The 14,241-nt window shown below is 42.2% G+C and overlaps 1 protein-coding gene across 1 annotated transcript in view; it reads left to right on the plus strand.

The window, feature by feature from the left end:
- The window catches only part of GTF2F2 (general transcription factor IIF subunit 2), a 298,375-nt gene that overhangs the window by 36,528 nt on the left and 247,606 nt on the right, over window positions 1–14,241 (plus strand). The window lies entirely within an intron of this gene.

The following is a 14,241-nucleotide window of genomic DNA, read 5'->3' on the forward strand; positions in this document are numbered from 1 at the left end:
TGATTAGTCACTTATTCCATTCTGTCCCACTACTGGAAAAAACCTGATCCAAATCAGCTTGTTTAAAGAAGCACTCCTCCCATCAAAGTTTTTATCCTCTTAGTATATTGCAGTAATCATATTATACAGGACTGTGCACTTAAAATTGCTAATTTTGCCTTTCTACCCAGCTATTTCCTCTGTTTTCTTTGACATCATGAGATTAAAGGGAACCTGTCAGCAGGATTGTGCTCAGTAACCTACACACTGTGTCAGGTCGGCACCGTTATATTGATTACAATCATACCTTGGTTGATGAAATCTGTCTTGTGATTGTGGTTTAATCTTTATTTTCAGTTTTGAGCTAATAATATGCTCGTACCCGGGTGGCCTGTGGTGCTCTGCTTAGGTATTCATAATGAATATAATTTCATTCAGTATAACGGCGCAGACCTGACTCTGGGTGTAGGTTATGGAGCACAATCCTGCTGACAGGTTCCCTTTAAAACTGACTAGCTGAATACTTCTAAGCTCTGTGTAGTAATAGGAGGTCAATTTTCCCTGCCTGTATGACTCATGAGTCACTGCAAAAGTCCCTGGCAGGGGGAGGACGGAGCAGCTGGGTCAGGAGTTAAACAGAGGAAAAGTAGATGCAGGAACCAGAGATTTCCTGTTTCTGCGTAGAGCAGAGAAAAACAGAAGAATTAGCTGGGTAAGGCAAAATAAGCATTTGTAAGTACACAGTGCTGTATAATATGGTGATGTCAATGTAGTAAGAGTAGTGATGAGCGAGTATACTCTTTACTTGAGATTTCCTGAGCACGCTCGGGGGTCCTCCTAGTATTTTTTAGTGCTCGGAGATTTAGTTTTTATTGCCGCAGCTGAATGATTTAGATCTGTTAGCCAGCATAAGTACATGTGGGGATTCCCTAGCAACCAGGCAACCCCCACATGTAATCAAGCTGGCTAACAGATGTAAATCATTCAGCTGCGGCAAGAAAAACTAAATCTCCGAGCGCTAAAAAATACTCGGGGGACCCCCGAGCGTGCTCGAGAAATCTCGAGTAACGAGTATATACGCTCATCAAGAGGATAAAAACGTTGGTGAGTGCTTCTTAAAATCTTAAAAGTAGAGTTCGCTGCCAATGGCTACCGACAAACATATGACACAGGCGGATATACCATTTGTATATTTGCTCAGTGGCAAGAAAGCTAAGGGAGACCATTTGCACCCCCAAAGCAGGTGGAATTGTGCATTATGAGGTATTGGACTATAAAGGGCCCATATATTGTTTTTGCACAGGGGCTCACTTCTCTTTGGGACACAGGCTGCTATCTTTTAGATGACCAACTTTCTAAGATGTTCTTCGTATATTAGGCCAAATTATACAGCTTTAGGGTGTCCTACTTGGAGTAATAATCCTGAGCTATGTGCTGCAAACAGAGCAGATATTAAAGCGTGCGGGTTTAGTTTCATTGGCCATGGATTTAGAAGAAAATAAGGAAAGTGGCACTCACCACCAACAATTTCAGTAAAAGGCACTTTATTCCGGTTACAGGATTGCATGCATCAGTGAAATGAGCAATAGCTGTTCCGAGTGGTTACACGCTTCTTCCTGCATACACGTGTGAGCTTGAAGAAGCGTCTTCTCACGTGAAACAGCGGTTTCTCATTTCACTGATGTATGCAATCCTGTAACTGAAATAAAGTGCTTTTTACTGAAACTGTCAGTGGTGAGCGCCGCTTTCTTCCAAATCCATTGGTTTACAAGTACAAGCTGAGCACCACAAGACATGGCTACTATAATCCAGTTACCTGTTGTGTGATCCCATTTCTTCTTCGCACTGTGTGTGGTGCTAGTGCCAGCGTTTTTCTTTTTGGTCTCCATTTTGTTGGCTCCATGTGCCCTTGGATCCTAAGAAGTTTGGGCAGAAATCATACAGTATGCAGTGACTTGCATTTCTTATGGACCAATAGTTGTGGGGAACTTTTTGAACTGTGAATTCATAACTTGAATTACTAGTTGAGATTTTCTGCCGATGTTACGGGTGTAATATTTTATATGCAGTTACATTCTAAGAGTTCTTGTTCTGAATAATTAATTGTTTATTCTGCCGATTCCTCATGTTTAATGCTAATTTATAGGGTTCATCTGTTATTCTAAAAGTGCACCTGTTTTTTATTTTATTTATTTTTATATAAAGATTATGTTCTCGGGGGCAAAAATCAGTATAGATTTTGGCAAGAAAATCCTTTGCATTTTACAGTACTGGCATTGTGAATTGTTTAGAAGTCTTATGTGCGCTCTATGGAGGATATCTGCTGCATAAATTGACTGGCGTCGCAGATTAAGAAGCTACGCAGCAGAAGTTACTAACCACTTCATGGAAGCAAAAAACCCATAGACATCCAATATACACGATGGTAAAATATATTAGAGGGTTAAATCAAACTCATATTAAGGGTAATCGCACAAATGATAATGAACCATACACTGAAAACTAAACGATCAGCAGAAGTTACTGTGGACTTAACCCTTCGAAATACGCAGGTTAATTTCACCATTATAACCATTATAACTGACGTTTTGTGGCCGCATTTACGCTGTGGGAGATCTGTGGCGGTAATAAAAGCGGATTGGGACTGCCGAAGTATCAACCATCTAATATAATGTGATCAGACATTACTCACAGCATCCCTATGGAAATATATACCGTATTTTTTTTCCGACTGGCCTTGTAAATTATCTGTAAAAATAGTTAAATTAACCTGCAGGGATATTTTTAGCTGAAGGTTTATTAAGGGCATTGATAAGTAATTGGCAGATATAGTGTGAAAAAGGAAGTTTTCATTTTCATGTTACAGAGCAAACCGTCGTGGTGAATCCAATGTGTCCCTAACAGGAAGACTAAAAATGTGCTCTATTCCAGCTAATGGAATTCATGTCCTCATTTTTCAGCCTTGTTAAGGCGTAATAAGCAGGCTGGTTATCTGCGTCCTGTAACCTGAGCCAGTCACCTATAAATATACACCTAAAAATATGTTCTTTTGGCTAGTTTATTATACGGGTGCTTAAAATTAGAGATCCTCTGGTGCATACCATTCCAGAAAGCACTCGCCGGTGTACAGGGATAGCTGAACATTCTTTTGAAGGGACTGTATCGCCCATCTGGGAGCAACATGATGTAGGGACAGGGAACCGGATTCCAGCGATGCATCACTTGGCTACTTGCTGCAATTTTTATAACATCAATGTGTTATCTGCAGCATATCTACGGTAGCAGTTCTCTGAATGCTGAGCGCTGTATGTATAAGCCCTACCACACCACTGATTGGCAGCTTTCTGTGTACACTCTGCATAGGCAGAAAGCTGTCAATCATTGGTGTAGGCAGGGTTATACAGGTGAAAAAAGCAGAGATGTTTACCTGCTGAAGCCTCCAACCAAATGCACTAGCAGGGTGCAGCAGACCCGATTAATGATGGCAACACACAAGTGTAAAAAATACCGATGAAACAACCACTTTCAATCCAGTGTTGGCTGTTTGGTATTAGTGCACAAAAAGATGATATTCTGTATGTGGCATTATTCACACAGGCAATGCAGAGCATCTGGTTTACGGCCTATTGCTAACGCACATACAGGCGGGCCGCCCAGTGCTACAAAATGCATGCTATGCGAATAGAGGCCAAGAGTTTACAGAGCCATCTTGGTCCGACTGCACCCTGCAAGATAAAGTGCAAAAAAAAAGCTGTCAATCATTGGTGTAGGCAGGGTTATACAGGTCATGAATATGGAGGACTACATGGGAGTGGGTTTACTATTTCTCTAGTGATAATTTCCTGCTGATAAAACGACGATTTTATAAAGTGTGAAACAGCTCAGTAAGTGACACATCGCTGGGATCAAGATCTCTGCCCCTACATCATGCTGTTCTCAGATTAGGTGGAAAAAGCCCAGTGATAGATTTCTTTTAAATAAAGTAACTGTGAATCGTCAGGCTATATGATGATGACTCTGGGTGCGTCCAGTGCTGCTGCTACGTTACGGCACTATAGAAGTGATTGGGGATGTAGCAGCAGCACCCAAGGAAACTGCAGCAGTTGTCGCAGCCAATGTCGGCGTGTAGCCTTAGTCTTAATGTACCATTTTGTTTTCGGCAATGAGAGTAAAATATATGTACCACAAAAAACCCTTGTAACGTGACTTGCTTGTTGAGTGACGATGGAAACCTGAATGGTGTTGAACTTGTGGCTTCAGCATTGAAAGGCATCACTGCCAGCCCCATTACAGTGCTTGCCAAATCCTGTTAATTAGTGATGTACCATCGTCGTGGTTGTAAGGGAATGTGTTTTCCAGATGTAACACAATGTTCTTTGTATTAGGTTTGTATCAAAGTGAACGTTCCCATAGCAACCATGATCAGTATCATTGCCTACAACTGTCACATTTACTGAGCTCTGGGTTTATATTTAACAACATAGAAAGCAAAATGAAGAGTAAGAATGATCTTCAGTGCTGTGTGCACGAGTCTACGTATGTGCAACCAATTGAAGCACTTAACACGTGGTCAAAAGTGTTGGCACCCTTAAAATTGTTTAAAAAAAAAATGAAGTTTTTCTCCCAGAAAATAATTGCAATTACACATGTTATGTTATACATATTTATTTCCTTTGTGTATATTGGAACAACATAAAAATTGAGAAATAAAGGCAAATTGGACATAATTTCACACACAACTCCAAAAATGGGCAGGACAAAATTGTTGCCGCCATTCTATTACTGTGGGTATGCAACTTTGTTTCAAACATGTAACTGTGCTATGACTGAGCCATCGACATCGACAGAATAGTGGCCACAGCCGGGTACTGCGTATCGACCCCCTATTAATTTGAATAGATGATGGGTGTGCAGTATACAGCCATGGCTATTATACAGTTGACTGAGCTGTGCAGCTCCATAACTGAGCAGTTCTGGCCGCCGCTGACCCCAGGAACAGCTGATTGGCAGGATAAAGTCCCAGATAACCCCTTTAATAAACTGCCAGCATGACAAGCACCCTACATAGGTAGCCTCTATATGCATCAAGTGCAAATGTAACAGGTAATTCTGTGTACTTCAGTAGATATCAGAAAGTCCAGATAAATGACCATCTACTGAACAGATACACAAGTAAACAATTGTGTACTCAAAGGGATGTTACAAAAATAATTCAATAATTTACATGCATAGTGTAATGTGCTATTTGCATCTCTTCCTGCCCCCGTGTGTCTTTCACCATTCTTCGTCTGGGGATGTAGTACGTCATTATTTAACAAAGTCAAATAATTATATCCAATACATTATACAAAACATCTACGAGGGCCTCCTGCCTAAAATATCAGGGCTGCAGCAGTGCAAAAGTTCATTACTCACTTCCACTTTTTATTACTTCTGTCCTCCGAACAATCGCATGAAAGTGCCGCCATCATGAAAACTAGCATGAAAAGGCTGTGCTGGTGTGCTGAGGTCAAACATCCGGCTGGAGGAGTGACTGGGCGCATGCGCTCTGTTCCCAGCTTTATAGGCTATTACTTATATAGGCAATATTGGAAAACTAAAGGCAGAAGCTGTGGCATTAGTGATGTATAGAAGTGTAACGTTAATTAATAAAGCAGTTGAATGAACTGTTAATGTGAATAAATCAAACTTCATACATAAAAGTGCAAATAATGATATTGAACAAGGTAAATTTAAGTGACAAATGCTTATTTCACTATGCTACATCAAGATGACTGCTAAAAAAAAAAATAAGGGGAGCACTAAAATCCAATATCCTAGATATCACTGAATGAAATATTCCAGTTGCAAATCTGTATTCATTACATAGTAGAATGCTTTGTGAACAATAAAACCATAAAAATGTTGATGGTAAATAAAAATGAATATCCCATGGAGGTCTAGATGTGGAATGATACTCAAAATCAAAGTGGAAAATCAAATTACAGGCTGATCCAACTTCAGTGGAAATGCCTCAAGACAAGGAAATAATGCTCAGTAGCGTGTGTGTCCTCCACGTTCCTGTGTGACCTCCTGACAATGCCTGGGCATGCTCCAGATGAGGTGGGGATGGTCTCCTGAGGGATCTCCTCCCAGACCTGGACTAAAGCGCCCTGTGCTTTTCCACTTTGATTTTGAGCATCATTCCAACTCCAGACCTCCGTGGGATATAATTTTTAGGTTTTATTGTTCTCAACACATTCCACTGTGTAATGAATAAAGATTTACAACTGGAATATTTCATTCAGTGATACCTAGGATGTGGGATTTTAGTGCTACCTTTATTTTTTTTTGAGCAGTGTATTTTCCTCCCAATTTAAAAAGCAAACAATTTATTCTCTACAGAAATCCATTAATCCCAAATTTCTTGCTGAGGCCAACAGGACCTACAGTACACAATCAATATATCCATCTAATTTCTGTCAGTGCTATTTTTTTTCTCCTCCATCCTATTACCTAAAATACAGTTTGTCAGTATCTTTTTGACTGAGTAGTTTTGGGCTGGACTGATGGAAGATTTTAAAATGCATTAGTAGCAGCTTTACTTTGTATCTTGATTTGACTCTCACTTCTTCTCTTATTCTTGCCTCTAGTTTTCTGGAAGTCCTTCCTACATAAAGGTTTCCAAAGAGACCTCTTATATCATAGCTTCTCAATCCAATTACATGTTAAAATAACGTGGTCCATATCCATGAGTTTGGTCCATATTGGGTCACACCTTGAAGTTGAAAGGGTAACCAAGGCGGTCCTTTTGTAGCAAGAATTTTTGGGTTGCATGATGTAATGGAATTGCTGTGAATCAGCATCTTCAAATATGCTAGATATAGAACAGGTCGTAGGTTTGGACACACCTGTTCATGCAATGGGTTTCATTGTTCTTATTGGAATGTGCACATTGTTTCTTCAGACTTAAGACTGCACAACCACAAAGGAACCTTTTATGGAAGCAAAGACTCAGAAACACATGTGAAACAAACTAAACTGTGTGTTACACTTTAAGTTTCTTAAAGTACCCCCCTTTTACTCAGATGACACTACACATTCCAGTGTCCTGTCCATACAGTTGTCTAAACTTAGAACCAGTTGGTGGGCTTAGCGGCAAGTTAGGGTTTGTACAGGTAAGTACCGTAATAATTTTTTTTTACAATTTTGCTATAATCCCTTCCCTCTAGACAGTTTTGAATAAGGGGTGGGAAACCTTTTTAACGCCTTCCTGACATAGCTCATAATAATTCTTCCTATGTCTGTTATATGTAGCATGCTCAGGAGCTGTTGCTGCACCATACCCGGCATATGTTGGATGTGTTTTACAGCTGTCATCTTCCTGAAACCGAAGCAGTTTGAGCTTGCTTAGATTTACACTGTTTAACTATTTAAATGCAGCTGTCAATCACTGCACCAACGGGTTTTCAAGGAAGTCAGGGTTTGCTAAAGGCCCCTATGGCTCTAATTGTCCTGGAAGTCCCAGCCTTTAGGGAATGTGTTTATATAGCTCAATACAGTAGCCACGCAGTTCATAGAACCAGCACTCCAACTGATGGCAGATTCAAATCCAATAAGGGGATTAAAAAATGAAGTATAAAATAAAACATAAACTAAAATTTGAATAACTTTTCACCCTTTTTCCGAATAAAAATGTAATATTGCCGATTTCGGTAAAGTCCGATCTAAATCAAAATATAACATTAATTAACCCGAACGGTGAATGGCGTAATTGGAGAAGAAAGAAAAATAGAATTGCAGGTTTTTTTGGTTGCCACATCTCCCTTAAAAATGCAGTTAAAAGTGATTAAAATGTTGTGTGTAATACTTGATTTCATCAGAAAAATTAAAACATCATATGTCTAAAAAAAAATAAATTGAAAAATAATAAAAAAAAAATAAGGACACACTTTATATTTTTAGAAATTTCTGTTTTTTTTTCTTTCACCACTCAAAAAATTAACTGTACAAATTTGGTACCTCAATCCTGTTTCCAGGTCATTTTTTTAACACCCAGTGAACACTATAAAATCAAAACCTCGTGTTGAGACACAGGGCTCATTGGGTGCTCTCGTCCACTGGCCCAGCTGTCTTTCGAAAGACCACATGGACCAGGGCTCATACCACTGAACGCCCGCTCTCCTTTCCTGTGGGCATAATACTACTCAGACACCACAGGCTAAGGGTAAAACAGTCCGGCAATACTTTGTTGAACCACTGACGGACAAGAACATATAGAAAAGTCCCAGCACACACACAAGATGGTGCAAATTAGAGAGTCTTGCCATTCCGCTAGCACTCCAGGATTATAGCAGCTGTGTCTTTGAGGCTTCCAGGGCCAACTACCCCCACCAGTGGCACCCCGCTTTTGGTGGGCACCCACAGAAAGGAGGTAACTATAAGCTTAGAAGCTGACAGTCCATAGAGGTACGTGGCTAGATGACCTGATTGTCCCAACCTGGCTTCTCCGAACGTCTCCATGGGGCCAAGTGACTGGTTTTAACCTGGCTTCTACAAACGCCTTCATGGGGCCAAGTGACTAGATGGTCCCAACCTGGCTTCTCCCAATGTCTCCATGGGTTCAGTGATGGTCAATGGATCAGATCTGTATTCCTCCAGCTGGGGCCGTTGTCCCTTAAGCTGACTTTCTATAGCGTGTCTTAAAACTCTATCCCTCGGATTGGAGCCATGGTGTCCTGGCTGCTGTTCTGCAGAGTCTTTTTGCAGAAGGATAAAGGTCCCATTTGATACCCACATCTGTCCTTCAGGCCATCATCCACAGGTCAGGTGGGGGAGGTGGGATGAGGTCAACTCTCATTGTTTGAGTATTTAATCAATCTGCATAGTTTGTCCTTCACTGTTTGCAGGTCAACAAACTGCATGGCCTGGTACAATGGGTTATCAAAATATCAGCAAACCTTAATTGTTCAATTACCCAGCGTCCCTGTCTTCCAAGTATAGCAGAATAAGGGTACCGTCTCACAAAACGATTTACCAACGATCACGACCAGCGATACAACCTGGCCGTGATCGTTGGTAAGTCGTTGTGTGGTCGCTGGAGAGCTGTCACACAGACCGCTCTCCAGCGACCAACGATGCCGAGGTCCCCGGGTAACCAGGGTAAACATCGGGTTACTAAGCGCAGGGCCGCGCTTAGTAACCCGATGTTTACCGTGGTTACCAGTGTAAAAGTAAAAAAAAACAAACAGTACATACTCACACGACGTCACCGCTGTGCTCTGCTTTCACTTTACGGCCGGGAGTCAGTCAGAGCGGGAAGCAGACGGCAAGGGACCTGACGGACACCGGAATGTGAGTATGTACTGTTTTTTTTTTTTTTACATTTACGACGGTAACCAGGGTAAACATCGGGTTACTAAGCGCGGCCCTGTGCTTAGTAACCCGATGTTTACCCTGGTTACAAGCGAACGCATCGTTGGATCGGTGTCACACACACCGATCCAACGATGACAGCGGGAGATCCAGCGACGAAAGAAAGTTCCAAACGATCTGCTACGACGTACGATTCTCAGCAGGGTCCCTGATCGCTGCTGCGTGTCAGACACAGCGATATCGTATGGATATCGCTGGAACTTCACGGATCGTACCGTCGTAGCGACAAAAGTGCCACTGTGAGACGGTACCCTAAGTTGAAATAAACATCAACTCAAGAGTTAAAGTTCAGGCTCATATGAACAATGGATTACGTCTCTTGACATTCTGAATTTCCGTCTGGCATAATTAAGAATAAAGAAGGCGTCGTCACACCTCCCCCAAAAAACTATGGCGAAACTGTGGGTATTTTCACCCCCCCCACCCCCCATTTCACTTCACTTGGAATTTTGTCTCCGTTTTCCAGTATGTTGTATGGTAAAGTGAAATGGTGTCAATCAAAACTAAAATTCATCCCTCAAGAAATCAGAACAATAGAAATGTAATGTCTTGCCAAAGTATTCAACCCTGCTGAATGTGGATGTAGCTAAATAAATTAGAAACTGCTAATGACTGCTTGTATACGTATGTGTCCGCTTCAGACCAATACTTGGAGCAGCCACCACTTGCTGCAATAACTGATGTTATGGCTGCCGGGGCATGTTCCTTCCAGCTCAGCACACTGTTTGAGCTGAATACTAATTTCTATTCTTCCTGGTAGATTTCTCCTGGATTGATCTGGTCAGTTGGATGATGTGTAAAGGCTGAAAAGTTACAAATATTGCAATTTTTTGTGATACTCTGTCACGGTTCATTAAGATAATATGGGAAACTACTATCTCTAAAGGACTCTGATAAAAGGGAATAGTAAATATGCTGCAGAATATATGTGTGGAGATAATTTCTGATTATAAAATCTGCATTATTGTGCACCCTGTCATCGGCAATAATTTACTAATCGTTGCTGACAAAAATTAACTCTATAACTGTCTGTAGATGTGCGTCAATCATTCCACATCGAGGGCAAAGCTTATAGTTTAATAGATGGGAAACATACTTCTTATCACCTCCCAAATGGATCCTAATTAATGCCTTGTTTCTGTGAAGAGAAAAAAAGAAAAATAATTTATCCTGCCTGCTCAAGAGACATTACTGAAGCCTTTTGAAATTTTTAATAGTAGTTTAGCGGTTAATTATTTTTCTTTCCATGGTTAATTAGTAATCTAAATGATTAAGTGCCAGGTTAAAGAAGAGAAAATCCATTGCGAATATTGAGGCATTTTTTTTTATCAAAACAAAAAAGCCCTCCATAGACAATGCATGGCTGTCAATTGAATGATCGTTTGGCCACAAGTTCAGTCGGCAGCTATCTCACCTGACTGACCCATACACAGGCGAGCTTGTTCGACCAAGTGCCTCTGTGTTTATTCTGACTCATGGGTATGTAGAACGCAGTGGTGCCTGGATAGACCTATTCTTTTGGGCGCTTCCGTATTGACCTGTACTCACGTTCATACCGATTTATCAGATAGCTTAACTCAGCCACGATCTCATGTAAGAAGACTCCAGGAAAAGAGGATTGCTTTAACCGAAATTCTTGTATTATGATGAAAGCAGCAGGTAAAAAGGAATATTCAACAGAGGACATGTAATAGGATGCATACAGATATGGGGATGATGACAAAATGGAGAATAAGGGCGTGAACAAACATACATCACAGGACTACAGTGAGAGAGTTGGGACAAAATAAAGGGAAAGGCAAACTTCTGCCTAGAAAGAAGGATAGAACACAAACAATGCAAACATTGAATGATTTCCCAAGTCGTGGGACATGACACTCCCCGTCTGAAATCCTTGGATTTCACGATGTCCGTAATTCTTCGAAGTCGTTTGAACCTGAAAAAACAAGAGGAAGAAAACATGCATGCAATAATAAAACATAAAAGATTTTTAAGTCCAACTCGTTGTTGTTGACCCGTAGATCACACCAAAAGATAAGTTCAAGTATATAAAACCCATCTTCAGATTGGGGAAGCCGCAAACATGCAAACTCTTCCACCAACCCAGAATCCAATGGGAATGTTAAGGGTTCAATCCAATGGAAAATGTCAACATTCAATAAACTGGGGAATGAGGAGGAATGCTCCCCGCCGTGAACAACGTCCAGGAGCATGTTCAGTTCATGTGATGTCCTCCTTTCGTAGAAGCAACACGAGTTCAGTGACCGGGCGGAAGAAGGTTCGGGTAGAGCCCCCTTTTGTCACCTTAACTTCTACCTTACGAGTCTTTCCGTCCTCACTGGGTAGGACCTTGGTGATAAGTCCCATTGGCCAGTCATTACGATGAGCCTCTGTATCCTTTAAGAGAACAAGGTCTCCTTCTTGGAGATTGGGACTGGGCGTCTGCCATTTGTGACGGTTTTGAAGCAAGTGTAAATATTTGGTCTTCCATCGATGCCAAAACACGTTAGCCAGGTGTTGTACTTGCCTCCACTGACGTCTGTAAATGTCCTTATTATCGAAGTTCCCAGGCGGAACTGTAGCAGCTCCAATCTTCTGTGTGAGAAGTGTGGCTGGAGAAACATCAGAACCCAAGTTGAGGTCCTTTAGGTTTGTGGCGTGGTCCTCAGATGGAAACGCGTTCATTACTTCTTGTACAACTTCAGCAATTTCTACTGCCAATACCGCAGCGCAAAGCTCGAGTCTGGGTACAGAGTGTGCAGGCTTTGGAGTTAACTTGGCTTTACCCAGGATGAAACCACAGTGTACCTTGTTAGCTCCTAAGGTCATCAGATAAGCTACTGCGGCTATGGCTTCTGTAGATGCGTCAGAGAAAATATGGACTTCTCTTCTGATTGCAGTCGAAGGTGATCTTGGAGAATAACAACGTGGGACTTGGAGTTGCTCTAAGAACTTCAGAGACTTCTTCCACGCCTCCCACCTTTGCTGTTTCTGAGTTGGGAGCGGGGTGTCCCAATCCGTGTTCTCGGCCGTAAGCTGTCTTAACAGTATCTTGCCTTGAATAGTGATGGGTGCTACAAACCCGAGAGGATCATAGATGCTATTTATGACAGATAGGACTCCTCGTTTGGTAAAGGGTTTGTCATAGGGTGACACTTGGAAAGTGAAGGTGTCCCGTTTGATATCCCACAGTAGACCAAGGCTGCGCTGTGTTGGAGGAACATCGGAACCCAAGTTGAGGTCCTTTAGGTTTGTGGCATGGTCCTCAGATGGAAACGCGTTCATTACCTCTTGACTGTTAGAGATAATCTTGTGGAGTCTGAGGTTTGATGTGGATAGCATTTCCTGTGTTCTGGAGAGTAGGTCAATTGCATCTTCGCTTGTGGGCAAGGACTTGAGCCCATCGTCCACGTAGAAGTTCTTCTCTACAAATTGCCGAGCATCGGAACCGTACTCTCTCTCACCTTCCTGGGCTGTCCGTCTCAGTCCATAGATCGCCACAGCAGGTGAGGGACTGTTGCCGAAGACATGGACCTTCATCCGGTAGTCTATGACCTGATTGTTGACGTTGTTGTCCTTGTGCCATAGGAACCTAAGATAGTTTCTGTTGTCTTCTTTCACAATGAAGCAATGAAACATCTGCTGAATGTCGGCCATTATGGCAACAGGTTCTTGTCTGAAGCGGATCAATACTCCAAGGAGGCTGTTGTTCAGGTTGGGCCCAGTTAGGAGCAGGTTATTGAGAGAGAGGCCTTCAAACTGAGCACTGGAGTCAAACACCACTCTGATCTGATTAGGCTTGCGAGGGTGATAGACACCAAAGGATGGAAGATACCAACATTCTTCTCCCTCCCTCAGTGGTGGCGCAGGTTCAGCATGATTTCTGTCAAAGATGTTCTGCATAAAGTCAATGAAATGCTTCTCCATCTCTGGTTTCCTCTTTAGGGTACGCTTTAAGGATGAGAACCTTGCAGTTGCTTGCTGCAGGTTGTTCGGCAACCTCACTCTTGGGAAACGAAAGGGTAAAGGAGCTACCCAACTGTTGGAGTCGTCTTGAACAAATTCTTTATCCATAACCTTTATAAATTCTTTATCTTCCCTTGTGGGTGCCAACTTGTTGTCATTACTTGTGGAATCGAACACTGATGACCCGAGGTTTTCTTCCCAGGACTGGAGTGTGTTCATGTTGTTGAAGGATTCCTGTTGCCACTTGGTGTTGCTCACTTTCTCTTTCACCCAGTAGTGATGTGGGCATGGTTGGAAATGGGTGCTGCGACCATTTGACAAAATGTGTGTCTTGTAAGAGGAGATGTTGTTAGGTCTCTTCATCTTGTGTATGCAAACATTGCCTATGATTACCCAGCCTAGATCTAAGCGTTGGGCAAATGGTGCATCGTGTGGTCCATTAATTTGCTGACGCACCTTGTGCAGCCGGAGGATGTCTCTGCCTAGCAGAATCAGGATATCTGCACTGTTGTTGAGGGCTGGTATCTTGTTTGCTATCCCCTTGAGATGTTGGTGATGAAGAGCAGCCTCTGGCGTTGGGATCTCTTCTCGATTGGATGGAATCTGGTTGCACTCGACCAGTGTAGGTAACGGTATCTCGACGGTGTTCTCGAGAGATGTCGCTGTAAGACCACTGGCCCTTCTCCCATAAACCTCTGTAACACCACTGCAGGTACCTAAGGTGTAAGGGTAGGCATTTCCCTTTAAGTTAAACATATCAAAGAGTTCTGACCTTGCAAGTGATCGGTTGCTCTGATCATCCAGAAGGACGTACACCTTCACGGCTTTCTCTGGGTGACCGTTGGGATATACGTTCACCAGGCAAATCTTCGCACAGGACTT

Source organism: Ranitomeya variabilis, chromosome 3, assembly GCF_051348905.1.
Source record: "Ranitomeya variabilis isolate aRanVar5 chromosome 3, aRanVar5.hap1, whole genome shotgun sequence".
In the NCBI taxonomy this organism is placed as follows: Eukaryota; Metazoa; Chordata; class Amphibia; order Anura; family Dendrobatidae; genus Ranitomeya; species Ranitomeya variabilis.